Source organism: Pristiophorus japonicus, chromosome 1 (genome assembly GCF_044704955.1).
Source record: "Pristiophorus japonicus isolate sPriJap1 chromosome 1, sPriJap1.hap1, whole genome shotgun sequence".
In the NCBI taxonomy this organism is placed as follows: Eukaryota; Metazoa; Chordata; class Chondrichthyes; family Pristiophoridae; genus Pristiophorus; species Pristiophorus japonicus.
The window spans coordinates 320,867,004-320,893,666 of record NC_091977.1 but is presented as its reverse complement, the minus strand read 5'-3'; the positions used below and the strand labels follow the sequence as shown (position 1 = coordinate 320,893,666).

General features: G+C 43.7%; 1 protein-coding gene and 1 pseudogene across 3 annotated transcripts in view; both read left to right on the top strand.

The window, feature by feature from the left end:
- The window catches only part of znf407 (zinc finger protein 407), a 732,915-nt gene that overhangs the window by 361,073 nt on the left and 345,179 nt on the right, over positions 1-26,663 (top strand). The gene's annotated exons all lie outside the window — the stretch shown is intronic.
- On the top strand, positions 14,472-19,358 carry LOC139254498 (large ribosomal subunit protein eL37-like; annotated as a pseudogene).

The window sequence follows — 26,663 nt, the reverse complement described above, 5'->3', positions numbered from 1 at the left end:
GCAGGAGTAGGCCATTCGGCCCTTCGAACCTGCGCCACCATTCAATATGATCATTGCTGATCATGCAACTTCAGTACCCCATTCCTGCTTTCTCTCCATACCACCGATCCCTTTAGCTGTAAGGGCCACATCTAACTCCCTTTTGAATATATCCAACGAACTGGCCTCAACAACTTTCTGTGATAGAGAATTCCATAGGTTCACAACTCTCTGAGTGAAAATGTTTCTCCTCATCTCAGTCGTAAATGGCTTACCCCTTATCCTTAGACTGTGACCCCTGGTTCTGGACTTCCCCAACAATGGGAAATTTCTTCCTGCATCCAACCTGTCCAATCCCATCAGAATTTGATGTGCTTCTATGAGATCCCCTCTCATTCTTCTAAATTCCAGTGAATATAAGCCTAGTCTCACACCAGTTCTGGGTACTCTACAGCAACAGATGGCCACTATTAGCCGCTTAGTGTTGGAATTTGTTTTTAACCCCGTCAGCAGGCTGGCCAAGATGAGTGAGGGCACGAGCACCCATGCAAATGCTGGGATGCTGCTGGAAGCATGACTCACCGCCATACTGTCCCACTGGATGCTCTCCAACAGCTGCACTGTGGGGTTGCACGTGTTTGCGTGATCACGTTCAGACACATGTTTGAAAGACTCCGCAGGCACTCTGCTCATGTGTCGGGTCGCTGCGCCAGGGAGAGGAATCATCTCAACTGGCAGGGAGTGCACCCTGCAAAGTGAGTGAGAGCTGTGGGTCTCTGAGGAGCCAGGCAAGCCGTTGAGAATAATTTGCAAGAACTGAATCAGTGTCGGCTTTATAAAGAAGAGCAGGCTTGAAATTACATCTGGCCATGGACCCCCTGGAAAGGGGTGAGTTCAAGTCCCACTCTAGGGACTTGAGCACATAAATCTAGGCTGGCACTCCAGTGCAGTGCTGAGGGAGTGCTGCCCTGTCTTTCGGATGAGACGTTAAACTGAGGACCCATCTGCCCTCTCAGGTGGATGTAAAAGATCCCATGGCATTATTTTGAAGAGGAGCAGGGGAGTTACCCCGATGTCCTGGCCAATATTTATTCCTCCATCAACATCATAAAAATAGATTATCTGGTCATTATCACATTGCTGTTTGTGGGAGCTTGCTGTGTGCAAATTGGCTGCTGCATTTCCCACATTACAACAGTGACGACACTCCAAAAGTAATTCATTGGCTGTAAAGCGCTTTGAGACGTCCGGTGGTCATGAAAGGTGCTATATAAATGCAGGTCTTTTTTTAAAAAGAGCAGGTCCAAGCTACATACTCTGCATTATAAAAAGGGTCCCATCTGGACCACTGGGGAGCAGAGGTGACACACGATCAGCCCGGCACTCGAGCAGAATACCGGGCTGAGTGATTACAGCACAGATCTGCGTTCAAATCGGCAGCAGTGAGTAAAACGAAACCGGAGACTTTCTTGACGAGCAGCTGGACACCTCCCCTTTAACTTTTGCCCCGCTAGCGGCCGGCCGCCCGGTACGTGTCCCCTGAAGCTGTCGCTGTCATCGCCAAGCGCAACATTGCGGGGGGCGATACCCAATTTAGGGTCCAGGGCGCTGCGCACAGCGGTGCTGCACCCGGTTGTAAATTAATTTATACCCCATTGGCACCTTGCCGGGCGCGCTAAAGGGAGGCACAAATGACCTCAATTTCTCCCCCTATATAAATGAAAGTTGTTTCCATTTACTTACCTTAACTTGTGGCATGTGAAGGCTAAGTGTATTTAAAGAATGCTGTTGATAGTTGCTAAACCAGGGATAAACAATCTGCCTTTTTACTTGTACTGATCTAACGATTCACAAAATTTCATCTATAAAGATAGAGGTGAGAATGTGGGTATTAGCACTGTTCATGATAAGTACAATGATACCAGATAGTAGCAGCAACTGGTGGTGATACTAATATAGGGGTAGATTTTGGCCGAGCCCATTTTTTGGCACATTTACCCGCCGCTTAAGTAGGTTCGGAGATGCTCCAGAAAAAAACGTTGCAACATTGGCCACTGTCTGGCCTCTTCACTGCAGTCGCGCAGCGTGGCTAGTCGACTCGGGGGGTGGAGCCTGCGTTCTGCGCTGGAAAATGTGCCAGGATGTCTGCACATGCGCAGTGGAGATTAGCAATGTCCGCACATGCGCAGTAGCGCTGCGCGTTGGCAAATGGCAAATGGCACTGTTCTGAAAACAATAGCCAGCTCCTCCCATGAGGAAGGTTACTGAGGCACAGCACTGAACAGAGACAGATAAAGATTTTTAATAAGGAGAGGTCGGATGAAATGAGTTTTGTCTTTACCCAGCAATTCTTCTGCTGCCAAATGACATCAAGGTGAAATACAAGCTTTTTATATTCCATTTAACTTTGCTAATCCTCATCTGGCAGTGCTTTTTTCTGACACTTAAACTGTAGAAGTTTTGTTCCCTTTCCCAGCACCAAGCAGTAAATAAGGTGGATTTTAATAACATTTTGAAGACTTGATACTGCCCCGATGCCGGCCAGTTCCATCGCTCCCGCCCCTAGCCCAGGCTGAGTGGCCTCCCTGTTTGTTCTCCCGACCCTAGCCCAGGCCGAGTGGGCTCCCTGTTTGTTGTCCCGCCCCTAGCCCAGGTCGAGTGGCCTCCCTGTTTGTTCTCCCGACCCTAGCCCAGGCCGAGTGGGCTCCCTGTTTGTTCTCCCGCCCCTAGCCCAGGCCGAATGGCCTCCTGGTGCAATCTGAGAGTTGTCCTGCCTGCCGGTGAGTTCTGAGAGTTCTCCTGCGTACATTCTGTGAGTCCCGAGCCGAGTACTGAAGGTAGAATCTTAATTTTTTATTTCTTATTTTAATTGTGCGAAGGAAGGATGGTTTTGCAAGTCTGTTCCCGAAGGCTCAGTTTGTTCAGGTTCCGATCCTCTCCGCTTCTCGCCCCTAGCCCAGGCCGAATGGCCTCCGATGTACTTGCCTGCGTCGATTTCTTTAACTCTCAGCAAGGGTTTTCTCAAGTGGCCACATACGTTGGCCTAAGTAGAAATGGAGTAACTATTACCTGGCCAAAGTTGCCTAAATGGCCAGAACTGGCGTAGGTGGCTGGTAACGCCCCCTTTTGAGAAAAAAAACAAACCTTAAAAAAAACGTAACGAAGTGAGTTACGCTGGTGCAAATTGATTGGGGAAACTGGGGATTTTAAATTTAGGCCAGAAAAAGCAGCCGACTCCAAAGTCCTCTGAAGCCTCATTTAAAAAACAAATGTGAGATCCTGTCGGTTTCTATTTTAACACTTTGGAGAATTGGCATTACTGGAAATAGGCTGCATTATACTTGATGAAAGACGCTGTATAAATGCAAGTATTTCTTTTTTCTTTTATATGTTTAATCTTGGCCAAAGCAGTTTAAAAAAAAAAATGTTGGATGTGATTGCACATCCAGTCCCTACCTCATGTTCCTGCTGCCTTCCTCAAGACCCCTGCTACTGCTAGTACTACTGAAGCTGTGCCTAAAATCACAAATGCCAGCAGCTTTGTTGGAATATTTATTCTTGTGATAATAACATACCAAACCATCTATAGATGCAGCATAAACAATTCGGATTCCGGGACGATTGGTGGCAGGGTCGTCCGGAATCTGTAAAATGTTCTGGAATCCGGACCCAATGAACCTGTCGACCTCGGGACCCCGCTACTGCCCGACCTTGGGCCTCGCCTCGCCCCGCTCGCCTCACTGCCGCTGCCCTTACCTCGGAGCCTCCTCGCCAGCCTGCCTGATGATGTCCTTGGCGGGGCCCGCCCGAACACCACCTCGGCGGGCCCTGCCCGACGACATCCTCGGCAATCCGGCCCGCCCGACAACATCCTCGGCGGGGCCGGTCTGCCCAACGACGACCTCCTCGGCGGGGCACGCCCGACGATGACATCTTTGGCAGGGCCGGACGTCCCGAACAGCTCCTCGGTGGAAACCCCACCCCCGCTTTCTGACGTTCTGAAATCTGGAAATAACCCGAACCGGGGCTCGGGTGTTTCCAGATTCGTGACGTCAGAAACAAATCGAAAGTCCGGAAAAGCCCAGAATCCGGAACGGCCTCGGTCCCGAGGGTTCCAGATTTTAGGCGCTGCACCTGTACTGTACATGAAAAATATATTTTCCTGAAATTTGTTAACTGTAGATTCGTTAATCTGTTTAATCCTGATCGTTGGCTGTAGATTTCACTTGCTGCTTGTTGGAATAAAAAAAGACTTGCATTTATCTCGTGCCTTTCATGACCTCAGGCCATCCCAAAGCACTTTACTTCCAGTGAAATACTTTTTGAAATGTGGTCACTGTTGAAGGAAACACAGCAGCCAAATTGCACGCAGCAAGTTCCCACAAACAGCAATGTGATAATGACCAGATAATCTGCTTTTGTTATGTTGATTGAGGGATAAATATTGGCCAGGACATTAGGGAGAACTCCCCTGCTCTTCTTTGAAATAGTGCCATTGGATCTTTTACATCTACCTGAGAGAGTGGACGGGGCCTCGGTTTAACATCTCATGCAAAAGACGGCACCTCTGACAGTGCAGCACTCCCTTGATACTGTGCTGGAAGTGTCAGCGTAGATTATATGCACCCACGACCTTGGAGGCGAGAGTGCTACCAACTGAGCCACAGCTGACACGTGTAAGATAATGCTAAGAAAATTGGAAACCGTTGTAGCAGCTGAGGTCGAGTCTGGAGATGTGCATGTATAACACAGTGTAAATGCTGACTGCATTTCATGTATTTGGTGATCATATATATGCGCCATGTCGGTTTCAGAAGTTGCCAGTATGTTTTGTTTGTTGTACATTTGGCTGGATTTCAATATAACAGAAATTTAGCAGAAAACATTCAAAGTTTTTGGCCCAAGCAGGATGGGCGTGTCCTCTTCTGTTCTAACACCAATGATTTGTTTTTTCTGCTTGTCAGCATCACTGATAGAAACTTCAGACTCTGTCTCACCAAGTAATTCTTACTTATGTCACAGTTTATGAGCTTCAGGAGGCAGTAAATTCTCAGTGAAATCTCCCCATTTATGTTTCATATGAGGGAGAAAAAAAGGTCGCAGCAGTAAAAAGTGTGACTGTTTCCAACCTGTTGTCTGCTACTCACCTGCTTTTGTCTTAATGTAAGCATATGGTTAAAAAACAGATTGTGCATCTATATTCCTCTGAGTGGTGATAATTTATTTATATTTTATTCATTCATGGGATGATGGTGTCGCTGGCAAGACCAGCATTTATTGCACGTCCCTAATTGCCCTTGAGAAGGTGGTGGTGAGCTGGCTTCTTGAACTGCTGCAAGTCCATACGGTGAAGGTACTCCCATGGTGCTGTGAGGGATGGAGTTACAGAATTTTGACCCAGCGACGATGAAGGAACAGGCGATATGTTTCCAAGTCAGGATGGTGTATGACTTGGAGGATTGTGTTCCCTTGGCCTCCTGTCCTTGTCCTTTTAGATAGTGGGTCCCGGGTTTTGGAGAATGTGGAACTCGATGCCACATGGAATAGCTGAAGCAACTAGCATAGATGCACTTGAGTTGAAGCTGGATAAGCACACAAGGGAGAAAGGAATAGAAGGATATGCTGATCGGATTCGATGAAATAGGGTGGGAAGAGGCTCATGTGGCATATAGACCAGTTGGTCCAAATGGCCTGTTTCTGTGCTGTACGTTCTATATAATATCTAAACAAAGATTGTGCATGTTAAAATATGCTGAAGGTTTTTAAAAAAAAAACAAATATAAAGCAATCCATGTCCCAGACTGGTCCTGGAAAACGTGCTTTAACTATAGCAGGGCATAAAACAGGGAGACAGATGTGCTGGTCATAGCTTTGATTTTTGCCACCTTCAATCTAGAATTGCCAAGTATGGTGACAGAAATGTGGCGTGAACATTGCACCTTCAGCTTTTTTGAAAACCCCCATAAAATGAGTTTTATGCAGTTAATTTGATGAAGTGTTAAATGGAAATCAGGTCGATTTCTTTTTTGCAGTTGATAGAGAAAACTATTTTGTTTCTTAGCAGCTTTTTTTTTTATCTTCAAGGTTTTTTGTCAATAGTATTGAAGCAGAATTACTTCAGGCTGTTTCCTCCAGCTGCCTTTTTCTTCTCCCTTTTGTTCTTCTATTGCACATGCCATCCCCCCAGCACTGTATAACTATAACTGCATTGTTGTGAAGTTGTGCAGAAAAGGCTCTTGCATTGAGGAGTGGAGGTGTTAATCTTTCTCCTCGTCCTGAAGTGTTTGAGAACTGGCTGAGAAATTGGTTGAATTTGGGTACAAAACCACTGACAACAACAACCATCGCGCTGAAACTGATCGCCAGAGGGCCACGCGAAATTGGTCCTACTACAACAACAACTTCCATTTATACAGCGTCTTTATCATCGTAAAACATCTCAACACACTTCACAGGAGCGTTATCAAATAAAAACTTGACACCGAACCAAATGAGAAGATATTAGGACAGGCTAGTCAAAGAGGATGGTTTTAAGAAGCATCTTAAAGAAGCTGGAGAGGTAGAGAAGTGGAGAGGTTTAGGGAGGGAATTCCAGAGCTTAAGGACAAGGCAACAGAAGGCACGTCCACCAATGGTAGAGCGATTAAAATCGGGGTTGTGCAAGAGGCCAGAATTGGAGGAGCACAGCAATCTCTGAAGTCGAGACTGACTGGCTGGAGATACTAGTTGTGCCCCAAGAGGCGATGCACTTATCATGAAGAGGATGAATGACTTGTCAGGGGTGAGTGGGAATAATGGCACCGGGCTCATGGTAAGTCTGGGGGATGGTGGGTGGAGAAGGGGAGATCGGGAGCAAGGGCCAGTGGTGGCTGGTAATGCCCATAGTTTCAATGTGGAGCCAGGAAGAGCAGGAGCGGGTACACATATAGGGAAGCAAAATTTAAAAAATGACCTACCTATTTATGGCAGCCTCCAGTGGTCACTTTAAGGACCACTGGTTTGGCTGCTTTAGGCCCAAGGAAATTGACCACTGCATATAGTCATTAGCTCCTCCATCTGCACAGGTAACGGGCTTAAAGCTAATTTCAGGCGCCCTAACCAATTTGGCATGCAGCGCCCTCACGGCGCAGACTGAGCGCACGCACACCATATTGGACCCTTTAGGACTCGTTTTTCTAAACAGACGCTGCACAATCCAATTTCTACGCCTTTCTTTTGTTTCCTATAAAGAAAACCCAACTTGTATTTATAGAAAGTTATTGAGGCCAGTTTGTTAGATATATTCAAAAGGGAGTTAGATGTGGCCCTTATGACTAAAGGGATCAAGGGGTATGGAGAGAAAGCAGGAAAGGGGTACTGAAGTGCATGATCAGCCATGATCTTATTGAATGGTGATGCAGGCTCGAAGGGCCGAGTGGCCTACTCCTGCACCTATTTTCTATGTTTCTTTATGGCACCTTTGACAACCTCAGGGCATTCTAAAGCCCTTTTCAACCATACTTTTGAAGGTTTGTCACTGTTGCATAGAAACATAGAAAATAGATGCAGGAGTAGGCCATTTGGCCCTGCGAGCCTGCACCACCATTCAATAAGATCATGGCTGATCATTCACCTCAGTACCCCTTTCCTGCTTTCTCTCCATACCCCTTGATCCCTTTAGCCGTAAGGGCTATACCTAATTTCCTCTTGAATATATCCAATGAACTGGCATCAACAACTCACTGCGGTAGGGAATTCCACAGGTTAACAACTCTCTGAGTGAAGAAGTTTCTCCTCATCTCAGTCCTAAATGGCTTACCCCTTATCCTTAGACTATGTCCCCTGGTTCTGGACATCCCCAACATCAGGAACATTCTTCCTGCATCTAACCTGTCCAGTCCTGTCAGAATTTTATATGTTTCTATGAGATCCCCTCTCATCCTTCTAAACTCCAGTGAATTCAGGCCCAGTGAATCCAGCCTCTCCTCATATATCAGTCCTGCCATCCTGGGAATCAGTCTAGTGAACCTTTGCTGCACTCCCTCAATAGCAAGAATGTCCTTTCTCAGATTAGGAGACCAAAACTGAACACAATATTCCAGGTGAGGCCTCACCAAGACCCTGTACAACGGCAGTAAGACCCCCATGCTCCTATACTCAAATCCCCTAGCTATGAAGGCCAACATACCATTTGCCTACTTCACCGCCTGCTAGACCTGCATGCAACTTTCAATGACTGATGTACCATGACACCCAGGTCTCGTTGCACCTCCCCTTTTCCTAATCTGCTGTCATTCAGATAGTCTGCCTTCGTGTTTTTGCCACCAAAGTGGATAACTTCACATTTATCCACATTATACTGCATCTGCCACGTGTCATCTGCAAACTTTGAGATATTACACTCAATTCCTTCATCTAAATCATTAATTTATATTGTAAATAGCTGGGGTCCCAGCACTGAGCCCTGCGGCACCCCACTAGTCAATGCCTGCCATTCTGAAAAGGGCCCATTTATCCCGACTCTCTGCTTCCTGTCTGCCAACCAGTTCTCGATCCATGTCAGTACATTATCCCCAATTCCATGTGCTTTAATTTTGCACACCAATCTCTTGTGTGGGACCATGTCAAAAGCCTTTTGAAAGTCCAAATACACTACATCCACTGGTTCTCCCTTGTCCACTCTACTAGTCACATCCTCAAAAAATTCCAGAAGATTTGTCAAGCATGATTTCCCTTTCATAAATCCATGCTGACTTGGACCGATCCTATCACTGCTTTCCAAATGCGCTGCTATTACATCTTTAATAATTGATTCCAACATTTTCCCCACTACTGATGTCAGGCTAACCGGTCTATAATTACCCGCTTTTTAAAAAGTGTTGTTACATTAGCTACCCTCCAATCCATAGGAACTGATCCAGAGTCGATAGACTGTTGAAAGATGATCACCAATGCATCCACTATTTCTCGGGCCACTTCCTTAAGTACTCTGGGATGCAGACCATCAGGCCCCAGGGATTTATCGGTCTTCAATCCCATCAACTTCCCTAAAACAATTTCCTGCCTAATAAGGATTTCCTTCAGTTCCTCCTTCTCACTAGACCCTCGGTCCCCTAGTATTTCCGGAAGGTTATTTGTGCCTTCCTTCGTGAAGACAAAACCAAAGTATTTGTTCAACTGCTCTGCCATTTCTTTGTTCCCCATTATAAATTCACCTGAATCTGACTGCAAGAGACCTACGTTTGTCTTCACTAATCTTTTTCTCTTCACATCTTTCGAAGCTTTTGCAGTCAGTTTTTATGTTCCCAGTAAGCTTCCTCTCAGTCTCTATTTCCCCCCTCCTAATTGAACCCTTTGTCCTCCTCTGCTGAATTCTAAATTTCTCCCAGTCCTCAGGTTTGCTGCTTTTTCTGGTCAATTTATATGCCTCTTCCTTGGATTTAACACTATCCTTAATTTCCCTTGTTAGCCATGGTTGAGCCATCTTCCCCGTTTTATTTTTACTACAGACAGGGATGTACAATTGCTGAAGTTCATCGATGTGATCTTTAAATGTTTGCCATTGCCCATCCACCGTCAACCCTTTAAGTATCATTTGGCAGTCTATTCTAGCCAATTCACGTCTCAAACCATCGAAGTTACCTTTCCTTAAGTTCAGGACCCTAGTCTCTGAATTAACTGTGTCACTCTCCATCTTAATAAAGAATTCTACCAAATTATGGTCACTCTTCCCCAAGGGGCCTCGCACAACAAGATTGCTAATTGGTCCTTTCTCATTACACATCACCCAGTCGAGGATGGCCAGCCCTCTAGTTGGTTCCTTGACATACTGGTCTAGAAAACCATCCCTAAAACACTCCATGAAATCCTCCTCCGCCGTATCGCTACCAGTTTGGTTATCCCAATCTATATGTAGATTAAAGTCGCGCATGATAACTGCTGTACCTTTATTGCATGCATCCCTAATTTCTTGTTTGATGCTGTCCCCAACCTCACTACTACTGTTTGATGGTCTGTACACAACTCCCACTAGCGTTTTCTGCCCTTGGTATTCCGCAGTTCCACCCATACAGATTCCACATCATCCAAGCTAATGTCCTTCCTTATTATTGCGTTCATTTCCTTTTAACCAGCAACGCTACCCCACCTCCTTTTCCTTTCTGTCTATCCTTCCTGAATGTTGACTACCCCTGAATGTTGAGTTCCCAGCCTTGGTCACCCTGGAGCCATGCCTTCGTGATGCCAATTATATCATGTTCATTAATTGCTGTCTGTGCAATTAAATCGTCCATCTTATTACGAATACTCTTCGCATTACTGTTGTAATGTATTAAACACAGCAGCCAATTTGTGTGCAGCAAAGGCCCGCAAACAGCAATGTGATACTGACCAGATAATCTATTTTTAGTGATGTTGGTTGAGGGATAAACATTGGCCAGCACATCACGCCATGGGATCTTTTACGTCCACCCAAGAGGGAAAACGAGGCCTCAGTTTAACGTCTCACCTGAAAGACGGCATCTCTGACAGTGCAGTGGTCCCTCAGTACTGCACTGGGAGTGTCAGCCTATATTTTTTGCCCAAGTAACTGGAATGGGACTTGAACCCTCGACCTTCTGACTCAGAGTGTTACCCACTGAGTCAAAGCTGACATCAGGTAATAAATTGCATTGTAGTATGGTCCTATGGGCACCAGTAGCCTTTCAGTAGCAAGTAGCATATTCCGTATGTGCCTGCTTAGACAGTGAGATCAGGGTTTTCTACTTCCACACCAGCAGTCTGCAATTCTCATGCCCATTGAAATAGATGGGGAGGGAATCGCAGTCTGGCAAGTGCGCATGTGGAAAACTCCAACCTGATTATCAAAAGGCTGTTCACACATGGGAAGGGCACAGATGAACCAGTAGAAGAATTCAAACAAACTAATCTTCTTGATTTCCATTTTGCATCATAAACACTTTATTAAATTAACTACACTGGTTGAAACTCACTTTTTGAGAGTTTTAAAAAAAGCTGAAGGTGCAGTGTTCACGCCGCATTTCTATCACCATACTTGGCAATTCCAGACTGGAGGTGACAAAAATCAAGGCTACCGCCAGCACATCTGTCTCCCTGTTTTGTCCCCTGCTATAGTTAAAGCACGATTTTCAGGACCAGTTTTGAATGCGGTCCAGTCCTCATCCAGTATACGACTCAAGGGGACTGTATTTTTTTGTTCCCAGACCAGTAGAATCTGAGCCCAATTGCAACCTCAGTACTCCAGAGACTTGCGCACATAATCTAGGCTGACACTCTCAGTGCAGTGCTGAGGTAGTGCTGCACCTTCGGAGGTGCTGTCTTTCAGATGAGACATTAAACGGAGGCCCTCTCTGCCCTCTTGGGTGGACATGAAAGATCCCACGGCCACTATTCGAAGAAGAGCAGGGGAGTTCTCTCCGGTGTCCTGGCCAATATTTATTCCTCAACTAAAAGCACTAAAACAGATTATCTGGTCATTATCATATTGTTGTTTGTGGGATCTTGCTTTGTGCAAATTTGCTGCCACCTTTCCTACAGTTACAACAGTGACTACACTTCAGAAGTACTTCATTGACTGTAAGGCGCTGTGGGGTGTCCTGAGGTTGTGAAAGGCGCTATTCACCTTGATAATCCTGGACATAATCTTTCCACTTTTCCACCATTTAGATCAGTGATAGTGGTTGGTGTTCTTGCATTTAAAGTGTTAGTTATTGTTCATGTGTCTAAAATCTTAATATTTAAAATGATTGACCCCTGCCAACGAACCAGAACTTTCACAACAGACTGAGGTCTGCGTAAATAACAACTCTTATTTGCTTTTGATCAAAATCCATTTATTATTTGTAATATTTTCCATCTTTACAGTTAAGATTTGTAGTTCTGTGGAGACTCCGATTTGAAAATAAACACAGGCAAGAAATAGAGTCCGTTGGATTGGCTCGATAAACAAGCCTCGTTATTTAAAGGTGTCTTTTAGCACTTTTTTCCCTTGTTGGAAATAATTTTATTCGAAAGAAATGCAAATAAAATTAAAAACATGCATTATTTCCCCATTAGCAATCCAGGTTCAACTTTATCTCAAGTTTTATTTGTTTTTTTTTTGAAAAAGATCTTTCCTATCATCTAAGCAGGGGGCATGCTCAACTTCGGCGTCTTTTTTTAAAAAAAACACGAACTGCGCATACACGACTACTTCTAGTTCGTTCACAGCAGTCGCGCCCTTTTAAAAAATAATATTACAGCTTTAAGTAACAAATCAGCACTGCAACTTTACAGGAAAAAGTACATTTCATCAAGTCTAAACAAAAGTCAAATTTTAACTAAGTTGTAAATTCTATTCACTACCATTACAAAAGGAATACTTATAAATTGAATCACTTATCAGGCACCCTCACAGCAGAATTACATAGAATTACATATTAATGGAAATTACAGCACAGTAACAATCATTCGGCCCAACTGAACTTTGCTGGTAATTATGCTCCACAGGTGACTCCTCCCACCCTACTTCATCTCACTCTACCAGCATCATGTACTTATCTATTTTCCCCTTAAATACATCTCAATGCTTCATGTGGCAGCAAGTTCCATATTCTAATCACTCTGTGTAATGATATTTCTCCTGAACTTATTAGTGACTATCTAACCCCAGATTTGGATTCCCCACAAGTGGAAACATTTTCTCGATGTCTACCCGATCAAACAAATTGTACAGATTTATTACGTGCATGATTCAGAATCGAAAACTTTGCCACAACAAAATCAAATCTAAAAATTCAAAACGCCTTGTCAAAAATTGTGACAATCCACTCGCTGGTCTGCGAAAGCATGTTGCTTCTTCCTCTGCTTTTTTAATCTCATAATACTGTGAAGCGCCATGAGACTTTTCACTATGTTTAAGGCGCTATATAAATACATTGTTGTTGCCTAATTTCTACATTTTTAAATTCCATTCGCAGTGCAGCGGATTCCTTTTATATTTTGGCTCAAATGCCAACATTTTTAAATGTTCAGATCAATGGGGCGCTTCTGGGGGGGGAAAAACTGGGACTATGAAAATGAGCATGACTGCTTCCATGAGAAAACAGTGTGTGTCGGAACATGTTTTTGGTTTCTTTGTCCTCCTTAACCCTCATGTTCCTCTACTTGCTTCATATTTACACATGTCCTTCAGCCAGGACAACAGGACTGTCTGAGCTGCAGTCTTGTTCCTGACCCCTTCGTATGCGGTTTCATATATCTTTGTCAGAAATTGTAATTTTACGAGATGGGGCGAGTTCACCCTTGTTTTTACTCCTCCCCGAGATTGAATGCTAAGCATGTGCAGTCCTTCATCCACGTTGGCCGAGCCAAGAGCTGCCAAAGCTTGCCTAATGAGGGTAGGTGACGGAAAATGACAGCTTGAAACTGGAACTCAAACCCGAACACCTCAATCAAGAGTCTCCACTGCCTCTGCATTCTTTTTGCAATGTTTTCTTTGTTTGGACTCCACAATATATATATATATATATATATATATATATATATACAGAATTATGTTTCTGTGCAAATTGAGATGTCTTTCTGTCTTTCCATTTGCAGTTAGGTTATCTAAAGACAGAGTGCTCAGTGAAGTGATTAGGAAATAGTAAAATTATCAAAGATTTCCAAGTGCATTTTATTATTTATAGAAATAAAATAATTGAGATTGTATTTTTAAAAAAAAAATCTGCTTTATTCTTTCTAAAGAAAATGTAACAGATTATCCTCATGTTTTCAAAATTATTAACTTCATTTTTATCACTGGGTGGTGTATGTTTAAGGGATGCTGAATTTGTCTAAAGGTTACTTCATTTTAACACAATTGAAACCAAATTGTCCCGCGGAAGAATGATTTCTTTAGAAGTCATAAATCCTTAGCAGGAAGCTGTAAAGCAGTGGATTCTTGTTACTGTTTGTTTTATTTTAGCAACTAATAGAATGACAAAGAATGGTATAATAGTGGGGTTCAGTCCAGTACAATCTAGTTTCCAAGTCAGAAACGTTCAAGGTGATTTTTATTCTAGTACTATTGCTAAAAAGTAATCTGGTCACTTATCTGCTCTGATTGCCTCTGCAGTTTTAAGGAGGATTTGCTCATATTGCCCACTAAAAAGGAAGTGAAAAGCTTGCAGTCGACTGATGTAAGGCTGAAAATTTAGTTTAGAAAAGGAAACCAATTTTCATTGCTCTACCATTTGCAGCAGTGCCTTCTGCTGCCTAGGCCCTAAGCTCTGGAATTCCCTCCCTATACCTCTCCGTCTGTCTACCTCTCCTCCTTTAACATGCTTCTTAAAACCTACCTCTTTGACCAAGCTTTTGGTCACCTGCCCTGATATCTCCTTGTGTCAAATTTTGTTAACGCTCCTGTGAAGCACCTTGTGGCATTTTTACTACATTAAAGGTTATACATGAATGCAAGCTGTTTTCAGTAATAATAGATAAAGTGACATTCCACAGGAAAAAGGGAGGTGAAAATGACGAAGGGAAAATCGTCATTTGGTCAGAGGTAAAACAACATAGAAACATAGAAAATAGGTGCAGGAGTAGGCCATTTGGCCCTTCGAGCCTGCACCGCCATTCAATAAGATCATGGCTAATCATTCCTTCAGTGCCCCTTTCCTGCTTTTTCTCCATACCCCTTGATCCCCTTAGCCGTATGGGCCACATCTAACTCCCACTTAAATATATTCAATGAACTGGCATCAACAACTCTCTGCGGCAGGGAATTCCACAGGTTAACAACTCTGTGTGAATAAGTTTCTCCTCATCTCAGTCCTAAATGGCCTACACCTTATCCTAAGACTATGTCCCCTGGTTCTGGACTTCCCCAACATCGGGAACATTCTTCCCGCATCTAACCTGTCCAGTCCCGTCAGAATCTTATATGTTCCTATGAGATCCCCTCTCATCCTTCTAAACTCCAATGAATAAAGGACCAGTTGATCCAGTCTCTCCTCATATGTCAGTCCAGCCATCCCTGAAATCAGTCTGGTGAACCTTTGCTGCACTCCCTCAACAGCAAGAATGTCCTTTCTCCGATTAGAAGACCAAAACTGAACAAAATATTCCAGATGAGGCCTCACCAAGGCCCTGTACAATTGCAGTAAGACCTCCCTGCTCCTATACTCAAATCCCCTAACTATGAAGGCCAACATACCATTTGCCTTCTTTACCGCCTGCATGCCCACTTTCAGTGACTGATGTACCATGACACCCAGGTCTTGTTGCACTTCCCCGTTTCCTAATCTGCCACCATTCAGATAATCTGCCTTTGTGTTTTTGCCCCCAAAATGGATAATCTCACATTTATCCACATTGTACTGCATCTACCATGCATTTGCCCACTCACCTAACCTGTCCAAGTCACCCTGCAGCCTCTTAGCGTCCTCCTCACAGCTCACACCGCCACCCAGTTTAGTGTCATCTGCAAACTTGGAGATTTTACACTTAATTCCTTCATCTAAATCGTTAATGTATATTGTGATGAGCTGGGGTCCCAGCACTGAGCCCTGCGGCACTCCACTAGTCACTGCCTGCCATTCTGAAAAGAACCCATTTATCCCGACTCTCTGCTTCCTGTCTGCCAACCAGTTCTCTATCCACGTCAGTATATTACCCCCAATACAATGTGCTTTGATTTTGCACACCAATCTCTTATGCAGGACCTTGTCAAAAGCCTTTTGAAAGTCCAAATGCACCACATCCACTGGTTTTCCCTTGTCCACTTTGCTAGTTACATCCTCAAAAAATTGCAGAAGATTTGTCAAGCATGATTTCCCTTTCATAAATCCATGCTGACTTGGTCCGATCCTGTCACTGCTTTCCAAATACGCTGCTATTTCATCCTTAATGATTGATTCCAATATTTTCCCCACTACTGATGTCAGGCTAACCAGTCTATAATTACTCATTTTATCTCTCTCCCTCCTTTTTTAAAAAGTGGGGTTACATTAGCTACCCTCCAGTCCATAGGAACTGATCCAGAGTTGATAGACTGTTGGAAAATGATCACCAATGCATCCACTATTTCTAGGGCCACTTCCTTAAGTACTCTGGGATGCAGACTATCAGGCGCTGGGGATTTGTCGGCCTTTAATCCCATCAATTTCCCTAACACAATTTCCCGCCTAATAAGGATATCCCTCAGTTCCTCCTTCTCACTAGACCCACTGTCCCCTAGTACATTCGGAAGGTTATTTGTGTCTTCATTCGTGAAGACAGAACCGAAGTATTGGTTCAATTGATCTGCCATTTCTTTGTTCCCCATGATAAATTCACCTGAAACCGACTGCAAGGGATCTAAGTTTGTCTTCACTAATCTTTTTCTCTTCACATATTTATAGAAGCTTTTGCAGTCAGTTTTTATGTTCCCTGCAAGCTTACTCTCGTACTCTATCTTCCCCCTCTTAATTAAACCCTTGGTCCTCCTGTTGAATTCTAAATTTCTCCCAGTCCTCAAGTTTGTTTTTTTTAGCAAATTTATATGCCTCTTCCTTGGTTTTAACACTATCCTTAATTTCCCTTGTAGCCATGGTTGAGCCACCTTCCCCGTTTTATTTTTACTCCAGACAGGGATGTACAATTGCTGAAGTTTATCCATGTGATCTTCAAATGTTTGCCATTGCTTATCCACCGTCAACCCTTTAAATATCCTTTGCCAGTCTATTCTAGCCAATTCACACCTCATACCATCGAAGTTACCATTCCTTAAGTTCAGGACCCTAGTTTCTGAATTAACTTTGTCACTCTCCATCTTAATAAGGAATTCTACCATATTATGGTCACCCTTCCCCAAGAGGCCTCGCACAACAAAATTGCTAATTCGTCCCTTCTCATTACACATCACCCAGTCTAGGATGGCCAGCTCTCTGGTTGGTTCCTCGACATATTGGTCTAGAAAAACATCCCAAATACACTCCAGGAAATCCTCCTCCACCGCATTGCTACCAATTAGGTTAGTTCAATCTATATGTAGATTAAAGTCGCCCATGATTCCTGCTGTACCTTTATTGCACACCTCCCTTATTTCTTGTTTGGTGCTATCCCCAACCTCACTACTACTATTTGGTGGCCTGTACACAACTCCCACTAATGTTTTCTGCCCTTTGGTATTCTGTAGCTCCACCCATACCGATTCCACATCATCCAAGCTAATGTCCTTCCTTACAATTGCATTGATTTCATCTTTAACCAGCAACGCCACCCCGCCTCCTTTTCCTTTCTGTCTATCCTTCCTAAATGCTGAATACCCTTGGATGTTGAGTTCCCACCCGTGGAGCCATGTCTCCATGATGCCAATCACGTCGTATCCGTTAACTGCTATCTGCGCAGTCAATTTATCCACCTTATTCCGAATACTCCTCGCATTGAGGCACAGAGCCTTCAGGCTTGTCTTTTTAACTCACTTTGCCCCTTTAGAATTTTGCTGTAATGTGGCCCTTTTTGTTTTTTGCCTTAGGTTTCTCTGCCTTCCACTTTTACTATTCTCCTTTCTATCTTTTGCTTCTGACTCCATTTCATTTCCCTCTGTCTCCCTGCATAGGTTGCCCTCCCCCTGCCAAATTAGTTTAACTCCTCCCCAACAGCACTAGCAAACACTCCCCATAGGACATTGGTTCCGGTCCTGCCCAGGTGCAGACCGTCCGGTTTGTACTGGTCCCACCTCCCCCAGAACCAGTTCTAATGCCCCAGGAATTTGAATCCCTCCCTTATACACCACTGCTCATGCCACGTATTCATCTGAACTATTCTGCGATTCCTACACTCCTACGTGGCACTGGTAGCAATCCTGAGATTACTACTTTTGAGGTCCTACTTTTTAATTTAACTCCTAGCTCCTAAATTCGTCTTGTAGGACCTCATCCCGTGTTTTACCTATATCGTTGGTATCTATATGCACCACGGCAACTGGCTGATCACCCTCCCTTTTCAGAATGTCCTGCACCCGCTCAGAGACATCTTTGACCCTTGCACCAGAGAGGCAACATACCATCCTGGAGTCTCGGTTGCGGCCGCAGAAACGCTTATATATTCCCCTTACAATTGAATCCCCTATCACTATCACTCTCCCACTCTTTTTCCTGCCCTCCTGTGCAGCAGAGCCAGCCATGGTGCCATTAATTTGGCTGCTGCTGCTCTCCCCTGATGAGTCATCCTCCTCAGCAGTACTCAAAGAGGGACCCCTGCACTACCTTCTTTGCACTGCTCTTCCTATTGGTCTTCCGTTCACTATCTGGCTGTGTACCCTTTATCTGCAGTAAGACCAACTCGCTAAACGTGCTATTCACGATATTCTCAGCATCGTGGATGCTCCAGAATGAATCCACCCGCAGCTCCAGTGCCGCAATGCAGTCCGTCAGGATTTGCAGGCGGATACACTTCCCGCACACGTAGTCGTCAGGGACACCGGGAGCGTCCATGAGTACCCACATAGTATAGGAGGAGCATAACACGTGTCCGAGCTCTCCTGCCATAACTTAACCCTTAGATTAACTTAATTGGGCAACGGCAATGTTAAAAGGTTACTTACTGATATAGAAAAGAAAAAGAAAAACTACTTACCAATCACTTACCCCCTTGGCTGTGACTTCACCTTTCGATTTCTTTCTACTTTTTTGCCTCCCTGCTGCAGCTGCACCTGTAGGCCTCCCCGAACTGCCACCACGTTGGGCCTTTTATAGGCCTGCCTCCGACGCACTCCTGCCTCTCTGAACTACCCGAACTGCCACCGTGTTGGGCCTTTTATAGGCCTGCCTCCGACGCACTCCTGCCTCTCCGAACTACCCGACATGCCACCGTGTTGGGCCTTTTATAGGCCTGCCTCCGACGCACTCCTGCCTCTCCGAACTACCCGACATGCCGCCGTGTTGGGCCTTTTATAGGCCTGCCTCCGACGCACTCCTGCCTCTCCGAACTACCCGACATGCCGCCGTGTTGGGCCTTTTATAGGCCTGCCTCCGACGCACTCCTGCCTCTCCGAACTACCCGACATGCCACCGTGTTGGGCCTTTTATAGGCCTGCCTCCGACGCACTCCTGCCTCTCCGAACTACCCGACATGCCGCCGTGTTGGGCCTTTTATAGGCCTGCCTCTGACGCACTCCCGCCTCTCCGAAGGCCCACACTGTTTGCCAGCGGTGTGGGGCTAATGCGTTTCACCTGCAGAAATTGACCTGTGGTAAAAGTGCCTACCCTGCCAAGAGGAAGTATGACTGGAGTGCCAAGGCCAAAAGGAGAAATGCAACTGGTACAGATCACATGACACACCTGAAGGTGGTGTATTGCAGATTCAGCAATGGATTCCGTGAAGGGACCACCTCGAAGTCCAGACGCACTACAATGGCTTCCTCCAGCATTGCATAAACTGTCGGTGTACCTACACAACAAATAAAGCTATGGTTTGGAAAGTTTTACAACAAAAAGAAATGAGTAGTGGTGAGAAATGAAACTAAATGGCAACAACTGTAACAACAGACTTCGTGTGTGATGTGTTCCTTCATATGGACTGCATCCCAGAGTACTTAAGGAGGTGGCCTTGGAAATAGCGGATGCATTGACAGTCATTTTCCAACATTCCATTGACTCTGGATCAGTTCCTATCGAGTGGAGGGTAGCCAATGTAACCCCACTTTTTAAAAAAGGAGGGAGAGAGAAAGCAGGGAATTATAGACCGGTCAGCCTGACCTCAGTAGTGGGTAAAATGATAGAATCAATTATTAAGGATGTCATAGCAGTGCATTTGGAAAATGGTGACATGATAGGTCCAAGTCAGCATGGATTTGTGAAAGGGAGATCATGCTTGACAAATCTTCTGGAATTTTTTGAGGATGTTTCCAGTAAAGTGGACAAAGGAGAACCAGTTGATGTGGTATATTTGGACTTTCAGAAGGCTTTCGACAAGGTTCCACACAGGAGATTAATGTGCAAAGTTAAAGCACATGGGATTGGGGGTAGTGTGCTGACGTGGATTGAGAACTGGTTGTCAGACAGGAAGCAAAGAGTAGGAGTAAACGGGTACTTTTCAGAATGGCAGGCAGTGACTAGTGGGGTACCGCAAGGTTCTGTGCTGGGGCCCCAGCTGTTTACATTGTACATTAATGATTTAGACGAGGGGATTAAATGCAGTATCTCCAAATTTGCGGATGACACTAAGTTGGGTGGCAGTGTGAGCTGCGAGGAGGATGCTATGAGGCTGCAGAGTGACTTGGATAGGTTAGGTGAGTGGGCAAATGCGTGGCAGATGAAGTATAATGTGGATAAATGTGAGGTTATCCACTTTGGTGGTAAAAACAGAGAGACAGACTATTATCTGAATGGTGACAGATTAGGAAGGGGGAAGGTGCAGCGAGACCTGGGTGTCATGGTACATCAGTCATTGAAGGTTGGCATGCAGGTACAGCAGGCGGTTAAGAAAGCAAATGGCATGTTGGCCTTCATAGCGAGGGGATTTGAGTACAGGGGCAGGGAGGTATTGCTACAGTTGTATAGGGCCTTGGTGAGGCCACACCTGGAGTATTGTGTACAGTTTTGGTCTCCTAACTTGAGGAAGGACGTTCTTGCTATTGAGGGAGTGCAGCGAAGATTCACCAGACTGATTCCCGGGATGGTGGGACTGACCTATCAAGAAAGACTGTATCAACTGGGCTTGTATTCACTGGAGTTCAGAAGAGTGAGAGGGGACCTCATAGAAACGTTTAAAATTCTGACGGGTTTGGACAGGTTGGATGCAGGAAGAATGTTCCCAATGTTGGGGAAGTCCAGAACCAGGGGTCACAGTCTGAGGATAAGGGGTAAGCCATTTAGGACCGAGATGAGGAGAAACTTCTTCACCCAGAGAGTGGTGAACCTGTGGAATTCTCTACCACAGAAAGTAGTTGAGGCCAATTCACTAAATATATTCAAAAGGGAGTTAGATGAAGTCCTTACTACTCGGGGGATCAAGGGGTATGGCGAGAAAGCAGGAATGGGGTACTGAAGTTTCATGTTCAGCCATGAACTCATTGAATGGCGGTGCAGGCTAGAAGGGCCTATTTTCTATGTTTCTATGTTTCTGTATCATCTATAAAGAGTTCTTCTTTATTAAGAAACTACTTAGGGGGCAGGACAGTTGGATTGAGCATTCTTAAATTTAAGAGGATTAAAAAAAAAATAGCCAGGATTCTTTGTTCTAATTGCTATCCTGTGTCCCCTTGCTGGAAAATGCACGTGTGAATAGGACTATGCTACGTTGTGATTTCCCCAATGCCTGGCAACCTGCCAACACTCCAGGGTCACTGGACCTGGTTTGAAGAACAGCCACTTTGGTGAAATATGTGGGACTTTCAGTATTACTTTCAGAAAATTGGGAGGGACGGTACTTTTTAAACTCAGACACAACAACAGATATCAAATAGCCTTTGCTTACAGAATAGCTGGTCATAATGAGGACTGGAATTATCAATTATCAATAAAAGCTTACCTTTCCTTCAAAAGTAAAAATAAAAGCGCAGGCAAAATATGCAAAATATACAAAAATGATGGAGATGCCCACACTTCTGACTCCTTGATCCCAGACGAGTGAGGAATCACTCTATCTGCAATGTTCTGCATGTAAATGAGTTTATCTAAAGAAGTGCGATAAAGAACTGTTCCTTAAATAAGGTAGAATTATTATTCATTTAAAGGCATTTTTATTAAGCGGCTGTTTTTAATAGTTTTTAGTTTTCCATTACTGTTGGTGTAGAGTAATCTTGTCTCCATTTCTACATACCAGTGAAACCCTGTCATAATGTGGAAAGAATACACAAGCAGAATTAGAGCTGGTATTTCAGTGCAGCTTCCAATACTGCACGCACTATGAAGTTTAATTTAAACAGAGACACTTAAGTTGTTTTGGATGATATATATGCTTTTTTAACTAAGGCTGGCTGGAGTTACTTGTGCCATAGGTGGTATATTTTACATTAATTACTATGTTAATAGCAAGGGACACATTTTGATAGCTTAATGATCTTTTAAAAGCAAAAATCACACTCAATATTTAAAATAAAATTACGCTAAGTATCAAAACAAACATTTTTCCTTCATTTATTGCAGAAGTAGCTATACCAGTTTTGATCCGAAAAGGCACTTCAATATCAACATATCTATTAATCGAATTACTGCATAATGGTGTGGGATAGAATCATTTGTAATAGTACACAATGCGGGTGGAGTGCACACGTTATTTTTCCAACTCAAGTAATGAAGAAAAAAAAACTACACAACGTGATCAAATTGTTTCCAGATGTTAACCTAATTTTCAGTAATAACCTATAAATTGTTCACTTGATACAGGTTAAATATGCTGATGTGTTTTCTTGAGAACGGGAAGGAGAAAGTATTTAATATTTTTTTCTCCCTTTTCCTGTTTTTGTTTTAATTCTCCAGTGTCATACTTTTCAGAAACAAGAGAGGAGACACTAGATGTCTAATAATTTTATGCCAATACTGTACTATTTCTGTGACTCTTCACTAAGAAGTGATCGAGAACATCTTGTGCCTCATAAACTGTTTATTTGTCTTTTTTCCCCTCTTCTTTCCCTGTGGAAGTGTCTGCATTCCACAGAGAATCCCAGAAACAAACTTAGCTACCAGCTTTTTTACTTTGATGAATGTGATTAAATTGTAGACCAAAGGTTGACTCTGATTTTTCTTTTTTAAATTTCACAGCAAAATTCGATTAACAGATATGTTCATATTGAAGTGCCGTTTAGGACCGGTCTATACAAACTACTCAGTGCAAACTGATATATCCACTCCTAATAATGATGGAATAAATGAAGGAAAAATGTTTGCATTGATATTTATAGTAATTTTATTTTAAATATTAAGAGCGTGATTTCTGTTTCTAAAGAATGTTAACCTATCAAAATGTGTCCTTATCAGAATAAGCTATTAAAGTACATAATGTAAATAATACCATCTACTGCACAAGTAACTCCATCAGCCTTCGTTAAAAAGGCATCTACTATATCAGCTAAAACAATTTAAACGCCTTTCAGTTTAAATTAAACTTCATACATTGGATTTGCAACTTCATTTTTAGCTGTTACAACATACATATTAGTTTGAATTGTGGATATGTGTGCTTGAGGAAAATAGCCAGTTTGGATCATTGAAAGCAAAACTATGTTGTTCATCAAACCCCCACAAAAAATTGCAGCAGAAGCTTTTCAGTGCATCAATCCTTTTTTATTTTGGTCCCATGTTGCTACCAGTGAATCGGGTAAGGCTGTGCGTTTGCCATTTGCAACCCGTGCCCTCTGACTCAAGAACACAGCGCAGTACTTCAAATTTTTTTTAATGAAGAATATTTGAGTCTATAAAACCACAAACAGAAATAACGTCTTAAATGCAATCATTGTCAAGCCTGAACAATGTAATTTATCAAGAGAGCATTTCAGACTATATAATAAGTTTCATATATTAATACAATTTTTCATCATATGTCAGACCCTGATTTATGAATAGCTTGTGATCTAAGGTAATCATTGAATTATAATTCAGTAATAAGAAACGAAGAACAAGAGGCTGGAGCTGCTACCCTGCATTAGCTTACATACCACAGAGCCAAATTACTAAACAACCATGGGCTAAATTATAAAGTATTTCTTTTCTAATCCGAAGGAAGGCACTAGTTAATTGGATAAAAGCTAAATCCCTCACATTTTTAAATGGTTTAAGAAATTTGGTGTTGCACTTATTGTACATCTAGCTTGCCACCTCTTCTTCTGTTTTTATTTTTCCCTCCCTCCTCTGCAACCAAGTGAATTTAAAAAATCTTTCTTCATGGCAGCAAGATTAGTTTAAGATGAAGTAGTGCTATTTAATATTTAACCAAAAGTTCCTTTTTTGTAAATGTACAGTTTAAACGTGGATAATGTCACTAGGACAAGGCCCTCTTCTTAAAATAAAAAGGTTCCTCGATTAGCTGTCGGACTGTCCCTATTCTTTTTAATTGTAAAAGTTCTTAAATAATGTTGTATGGAAGCAGTCACTATTTTTGTTTGTCTTGTTTAAAAAAAAAATGCTTTAATTAAGTAAACATCAGTGCTTGGATCAAGATATTCTGCTCATTCTAGTGCTGATTTTTCTAGGTACCTTTTAAGCTCCTGCCCCCACCGTTAAACTTAATCTTGTATAACTGATATCGTTTGCTTGGTTCTTTGACACGTTTCGTGATTGTAATCACATTGAGGCATTGGGAGCCTACTGACACCCTTCTCCCTCTGAACAGTAGCTGGCTCTTGTTGATGAGAAGTTGCAGTGTGAACAAGCATGGTGCAGGACAAACGGCTATGTTGGAGGAAAGGTGATAATCTTAGCAGGACCTTTTCCACCTTACCATCCCCATCTCCCTAACGTAGCTCCTCCACAACAACAAGAACAAGTTGCATTTGTACAGCGCCTTTAATGTAGTAAAATGTCCTAAGGAGTTTCACAGGAGCGTTATAAAAGAAAATTTGATACCGAGCCACATACAAATATTCAGACAGGTGATCAACAGCTTGGTCAGTGGTAGGCTTTACGGAGCGTCTTACTGGAGGAGGGAGAGGCAGAGAGGTTTAGGGAGGGAATTCCAGAGCTTAGAGTCTAGGCAGCTGAAAGCATTCCCGCTAATGGTGAAGCGATTAAAATCGGGGATACACAAGAGGCCAGAATTGGAGGAGCGCAGAAATCTCAGCGGGTTCTATGGCTGGAGGAGATTACAGACATAGGGAGGGGTGAGACAAGATGAGAATTTTCAAATCGAAGCATTGCCAGACTGGGAGCCAATGTAGGTCCCATGAGCACAGGGCTGATGGATGAACGGGAATTTGTGCGAGTTAGGATATGGACAGTAGAGTTTTGGATGAGCTCAAGTTTACGGAGGGTGCAAGTAGGTTCTTTCCATTTCACAGGAGGTCCAATACCTTTTCAGTTCTATGTAGCTATTTCAAAAGGTGTTTACTGGTGAGCTGCTATCTAGGAACCCCATGTTTCTGCATACATACGATTCGTATTATATCTTAACGTTATCTATGGCCACAATTATAGCAATGTTTGAGTTTAAAACTCAAAGTTGCTATGTTTTTTGTTTCATCACGTTTTGAATGATCAGGGAAATATTCCCTTGCTATAGGCCCAAAGAGTTAGAAGCTCACAGCTGGATTTCAACATATTTGTCAGGGTGCATCTAAATAAAATCTGAGTGAATTGCAGTGGAAAACCACCAATGGGAAAACCAAGGGCCCAACACACTCCTGTTTCATATGGCATCCCTTGTGTATATCATCGGTATACACAAATAAATCATGGAGGGAGAAATTAGATGTGGTGTGCCCACAGGCACTTGCAAACAGAACAAGAATTGCACAGCTTGGAGGTAATTTTGACTTAGTGCAATGGTGTAAAACAGGTGGTAGTGAGTCGGCAACTTGTTTTACATCTCTCCCCATTGACTACAGGGGGAATTAAAATGGGGAGAGATGTAAAATGGGCTGCCAACTCGTTATCATCTGTTTTACACCAAAGCACAAAGTCAATATGCCCCCCCTTGCATCTAAGCACAACTGAAAGTTTTATCTGTGGTGTTTGCTCAGTATCATTTATGGTCACCTAACAGAAAGACAAGGGCCTAGAAATTGGCCTTCACTTGCACCTCCCGTTAACACCTCTAGGCGGTGATAATGGGGTGCTAACCAGGTACCAACTGAGCACGGTGATAACATCGACTCCTGCCATATTCGGCGGGAGGTTTGCGGCGGCAGTACGGCGTTGCGCCCCGATTTCCTTCACCCGGAGATTGTGATGTCATCGCTGTTGCGTCCCAGACCCGAACTTGCATTCCACCCTCTGCAGCATCGCCAGGCAAAAACACCGGCAGCTGCAGGAGGCATCCATTGGGAGGCCGGGCGCTTCGAGGACGATGATTAAAAGCGAGGTGGTCAAGATAAGGTGAAAAAAAATGTAACTGCTCTCTTTCAGGTTTGTTGTCGCTCTTCGTTGCCCGCGATTGATCAGCCCGGCACTTTGCTTTAGTGCGTCGGGCTGATCAGGCTGGATCGCGGCTGCCGTCGGGAAGAAATAAGTTTTCATTTCGCAGCGCCTGTAGCGATGGTCTTTCCCTTTAAGGGAGGGAAGGAGTCTTTCAACGCGGAAACGCTGCACGGCCCAGTGTGCAGCGCTGCTGAACTCACCGCCCTGCCTGCTGCCTCAAGGAAATGGGGCGCCTGAATTAGCGCTCCACTTCCTTCCTGGAGCACGAATGCTGAATTTTGTTAAAGTAGAAAAAGATTGGCGCCTGGTGCTAAGATTTTTTTCCTTTTGAAAGTCATCATCCCAAACGAGAAGCTCCTGAATTTCTCCTTCAAAGTTTATTTAAAAATGTTAATTCAGACCTGTGAAGTAACTTCAAGGATAGAAACATAGAAAATAGGTGCAGGAGCAGGCCATTCAGCCCTTCTAGCCTGCACCGCCATTCAATGAGTTCATGGCTGAACATGAAACTTCAGTACCCCCTTCCTGCTTTCTCGCCATAACCCTTGATCCCCCGAGTAGCAAGGACTTCATCTAACTCCCTTTTGAATATATTTAGTGAATTGGCCTCAACTACTTTCTGTGGTAGAGAATTCCACAGGTTCACCACTCTCTGGGTGAAGAAGTTTC